We start from the raw sequence: 5,278 nt of genomic DNA, 5'->3' as shown, positions 1-5,278 counted from the left end.
TGTGTGTGTGTTTCCTATGCAGATCCTAAGCCCAGTGTCACATGCAAGTAGGAGGAGTAAGAAGGGTTCCTGGCAAATCCGGGTTATGGATTGCATTTAAAAAGGCCCCGTGGGAGTGCAATGGGCCCCTGTCTTGCTGCTTAGCAATAATGGTATGGGTTTAGGTTCTGCTGTGTGTACTGGTGGTTGACTGCCCCCCAGCCCAGAGTGTGCATGGAAAATTGTCTGGCAGCCTCCCTGACAGCAAGCAGTGATAGTGCCCATGAAGGGGACCTTGTTGGGCCCGCCCCTTTCACGGTTATCGCTTCTCGGCCTTTTGGCTAAGATCAAGTGTAGTATCTGTTCTTATCAGTTTAATATCTGATACGTCCCCTATCTGGGGACCATATATTAAATGGATTTTTGAGAACGGGGGCCGATTTCGAAGCTTGCTTCCGTCGCCCTATGCATTGACCCGATATGGCAGTATCTTCGGGTACAGTGCACCACCCCCTTACAGGGTTAAAAAGAAAGATTCCTACTTTCATTGCTACCTGCTTGCTGGCTAGCCAGCTAGCCAGCCCTGTGGGCCTTGCTGCTGCTGCTGCAGCCAAAAAACAAAAGGTGGTGCTGCTGCTGCTTCTGCTGCTTCTGCTTCTGCTTGTGTCTGGCCGCTGTTGGAGCGTCCAGGCACAGGACTTCTGCTGCTGCTGACTAAATGGCCTCCTTAATTGGATCATTTGAGTAGCCAGCACACCTGTGCAGGTAGGGCATGACATGATAGGCAGCTGCCTTGATAGCGGGTGGGTGCTGAATGTTCCTAATTGACAAAATAAGATTAATGCTTATGAAGAAATATAAAATCTCATCCCTTCCCCAATATCGCGCCACACCCCTACCCCTTAATTCCCTGGTTGAACTTGATGGACATATGTCTTTTTTCGACCGTACTAACTATGTAACTATGTAACATAACATGGGGGGGGGTCTCCTGGCTGTTCACACAGGTGTGTCATTGCTGTACATTGACCATGCATTGCTTCTGTGGTATTGCAAAGGCAAAGACAAATGCTTCCAGCCATCCATTGCACTAATGGATTGGTCATCAGCTGGCTGTCTATGTCCCGCATCAATATAGACCAAAGTACAGAGGGTTAGGCTATGCTATTGTGCACCTACCTGATGCATCAGAAGGTGCGAGGCCCTTGCTAAATTCTGTGCACAGACTTTGAGATCTATACTTTAGACTGTATCTAAACCTGCTCCAACATGGACTGACATTCTGGCCTACTTTCAGCCGATGCGACTTGTCTGTCGCTGAACAGTCGCTTTTTATGTATTCAGCACCTATGTATAATGTTGTAAAAATGCTCTAGAAGCTAAAGTCGCAGAAATGTCACACATATTTGGCCTGCAACTTTCTGTGCGACAAATTCAGACAGGAAAAATCAGTATAAATCCTTAGAAAATTATCCCCCAGTGTCTCCATCTGCTGGCGGTATTGAATAAGCATTGCTGCACTGATGGGGTATGCATTAGACGAAAAAAAAGAAGAAAAAGAAGAATAATACGCCCAGAAAAGAGGCGAAAAGGAGAAAAACGTAAAAAAACGTGAAAAAAAAGTAAGAGGAAGAGAAGGGAAAAAAAGGTGGAAATGGGTTTAAAAGTGATTTCGGCGGAGAAATATATATATATATATATATATATATATATATATATATATATATACGCGCACACACACACATATATATAAACGTATTCTCCGTTGAGATATTGCAGCCGCTGCTGTGTCCAGGCCCAGGAGCCTTAGCACTGTGCTGTGATGTCACTCAATACCACTGACATCACTAGGTGTAAACAACATCTCTCCTTTGCTGTGTATGTGACTATGGAGCTGTTTGGTGATGTCGTCTATTATGGCCTTCATAGAAGCAACAGGAGATTGTTGCATCCATCTAGAACCCTCAGAACTACAGTGCTATGATGTCACTCACTTCCACAGGCCTTGCAGAGTGTAAACAACAACAACCCAGCTTTGTTGTGTATGTAACCATAGGGATTTGTGATGTCACCTAGAACCTTCACAGCAGCGACAGCTTTATGAGGAGCATCAGCACTGCTCTGCCTGAGCAGAACCATCACCGCCATAGGTTGTCAAATAACCCGGATTTAACCCACACAGGTAAGTCCAATGGGGTGCAGGCATGTCCTCTATGCTTACAGCTTCCCGTGGGTGTTGGTTTGATACCGTTTGGGGACAGCCAAGGAGGCATCTGCAGGCAACAAAGGTAGGTGTGTGCTTGTGTGTGTGTTTCCTATGCAGATCCTAAGCCCAGTGTCACATGCAAGTAGGAGGAGTAAGAAGGGTTCCTGGCAAATCCGGGTTATGGATTGCATTTAAAAAGGCCCCGTGGGAGTGCAATGGGCCCCTGTCTTGCTGCTTAGCAATAATGGTATGGGTTTAGGTTCTGCTGTGTGTACTGGTGGTTGACTGCCCCCCAGCCCAGAGTGTGCATGGAAAATTGTCTGGCAGCCTCCCTGACAGCAAGCAGTGATAGTGCCCATGAAGGGGACCTTGTTGGGCCCGCCCCTTTCACGGTTATCGCTTCTCGGCCTTTTGGCTAAGATCAAGTGTAGTATCTGTTCTTATCAGTTTAATATCTGATACGTCCCCTATCTGGGGACCATATATTAAATGGATTTTTGAGAACGGGGGCCGATTTCGAAGCTTGCTTCCGTCGCCCTATGCATTGACCCGATATGGCAGTATCTTCGGGTACAGTGCACCACCCCCTTACAGGGTTAAAAAGAAAGATTCCTACTTTCATTGCTACCTGCTTGCTGGCTAGCCAGCTAGCCAGCCCTGTGGGCCTTGCTGCTGCTGCTGCAGCCAAAAAACAAAAGGTGGTGCTGCTGCTGCTTCTGCTGCTTCTGCTTCTGCTTGTGTCTGGCCGCTGTTGGAGCGTCCAGGCACAGGACTTCTGCTGCTGCTGACTAAATGGCCTCCTTAATTGGATCATTTGAGTAGCCAGCACACCTGTGCAGGTAGGGCATGACATGATAGGCAGCTGCCTTGATAGCGGGTGGGTGCTGAATGTTCCTAATTGACAAAATAAGATTAATGCTTATGAAGAAATATAAAATCTCATCCCTTCCCCAATATCGCGCCACACCCCTACCCCTTAATTCCCTGGTTGAACTTGATGGACATATGTCTTTTTTCGACCGTACTAACTATGTAACTATGTAACATAACATGGGGGGGGGTCTCCTGGCTGTTCACACAGGTGTGTCATTGCTGTACATTGACCATGCATTGCTTCTGTGGTATTGCAAAGGCAAAGACAAATGCTTCCAGCCATCCATTGCACTAATGGATTGGTCATCAGCTGGCTGTCTATGTCCCGCATCAATATAGACCAAAGTACAGAGGGTTAGGCTATGCTATTGTGCACCTACCTGATGCATCAGAAGGTGCGAGGCCCTTGCTAAATTCTGTGCACAGACTTTGAGATCTATACTTTAGACTGTATCTAAACCTGCTCCAACATGGACTGACATTCTGGCCTACTTTCAGCCGATGCGACTTGTCTGTCGCTGAACAGTCGCTTTTTATGTATTCAGCACCTATGTATAATGTTGTAAAAATGCTCTAGAAGCTAAAGTCGCAGAAATGTCACACATATTTGGCCTGCAACTTTCTGTGCGACAAATTCAGACAGGAAAAATCAGTATAAATCCTTAGAAAATTATCCCCCAGTGTCTCCATCTGCTGGCGGTATTGAATAAGCATTGCTGCACTGATGGGGTATGCATTAGACGAAAAAAAAGAAGAAAAAGAAGAATAATACGCCCAGAAAAGAGGCGAAAAGGAGAAAAACGTAAAAAAACGTGAAAAAAAAGTAAGAGGAAGAGAAGGGAAAAAAAGGTGGAAATGGGTTTAAAAGTGATTTCGGCGGAGAAATATATATATATATATATATATATATATATATATATATATATATACGCGCACACACACACATATATATAAACGTATTCTCCGTTGAGATATTGCAGCCGCTGCTGTGTCCAGGCCCAGGAGCCTTAGCACTGTGCTGTGATGTCACTCAATACCACTGACATCACTAGGTGTAAACAACATCTCTCCTTTGCTGTGTATGTGACTATGGAGCTGTTTGGTGATGTCGTCTATTATGGCCTTCATAGAAGCAACAGGAGATTGTTGCATCCATCTAGAACCCTCAGAACTACAGTGCTATGATGTCACTCACTTCCACAGGCCTTGCAGAGTGTAAACAACAACAACCCAGCTTTGTTGTGTATGTAACCATAGGGATTTGTGATGTCACCTAGAACCTTCACAGCAGCGACAGCTTTATGAGGAGCATCAGCACTGCTCTGCCTGAGCAGAACCATCACCGCCATAGGTTGTCAAATAACCCGGATTTAACCCACACAGGTAAGTCCAATGGGGTGCAGGCATGTCCTCTATGCTTACAGCTTCCCGTGGGTGTTGGTTTGATACCGTTTGGGGACAGCCAAGGAGGCATCTGCAGGCAACAAAGGTAGGTGTGTGCTTGTGTGTGTGTTTCCTATGCAGATCCTAAGCCCAGTGTCACATGCAAGTAGGAGGAGTAAGAAGGGTTCCTGGCAAATCCGGGTTATGGATTGCATTTAAAAAGGCCCCGTGGGAGTGCAATGGGCCCCTGTCTTGCTGCTTAGCAATAATGGTATGGGTTTAGGTTCTGCTGTGTGTACTGGTGGTTGACTGCCCCCCAGCCCAGAGTGTGCATGGAAAATTGTCTGGCAGCCTCCCTGACAGCAAGCAGTGATAGTGCCCATGAAGGGGACCTTGTTGGGCCCGCCCCTTTCACGGTTATCGCTTCTCGGCCTTTTGGCTAAGATCAAGTGTAGTATCTGTTCTTATCAGTTTAATATCTGATACGTCCCCTATCTGGGGACCATATATTAAATGGATTTTTGAGAACGGGGGCCGATTTCGAAGCTTGCTTCCGTCGCCCTATGCATTGACCCGACATGGCAGTATCTTCGGGTACAGTGCACCACCCCCTTACAGGGTTAAAAAGAAAGATTCCTACTTTCATTGCTACCTGCTTGCTGGCTAGCCAGCTAGCCAGCCCTGTGGGCCTTGCTGCTGCTGCTGCAGCCAAAAAACAAAAGGTGGTGCTGCTGCTGCTTCTGCTGCTTCTGCTTCTGCTTGTGTCTGGCCGCTGTTGGAGCGTCCAGGCACAGGACTTCTGCTGCTGCTGACTAAATGGCCTCCTTAATTGGATCA

At 46.7% G+C, this 5,278-nt stretch overlaps 3 non-coding genes across 3 annotated transcripts; all 3 read left to right on the top strand.

Annotated features, from left to right (window-relative positions):
- The first annotated feature begins 300 nt into the window (after window positions 1-300).
- Window positions 301-491, top strand: LOC130328657 (U2 spliceosomal RNA). The gene has a single exon (XR_008872546.1). It is a non-coding gene; the product is annotated as a U2 spliceosomal RNA (small nuclear RNA).
- A 2,089-nt stretch (window positions 492-2,580) lies between these two features.
- Window positions 2,581-2,771, top strand: LOC130328656 (U2 spliceosomal RNA). The gene has a single exon (XR_008872545.1). It is a non-coding gene; the product is annotated as a U2 spliceosomal RNA (small nuclear RNA).
- Window positions 2,772-4,860: 2,089 nt separating this feature from the next.
- LOC130328658 (U2 spliceosomal RNA) lies at window positions 4,861-5,051 on the top strand. The gene has a single exon (XR_008872547.1). It is a non-coding gene; the product is annotated as a U2 spliceosomal RNA (small nuclear RNA).
- Window positions 5,052-5,278: the final 227 nt, after the last annotated feature.

This window comes from Hyla sarda, unplaced genomic scaffold (genome assembly GCF_029499605.1).
Source record: "Hyla sarda isolate aHylSar1 unplaced genomic scaffold, aHylSar1.hap1 scaffold_3117, whole genome shotgun sequence".
NCBI lineage: Eukaryota > Metazoa > Chordata > Amphibia > Anura > Hylidae > Hyla > Hyla sarda.
The sequence above is the reverse complement of the archived record's forward strand: the minus strand, read 5'-3'. Positions and strand labels throughout refer to the sequence as shown.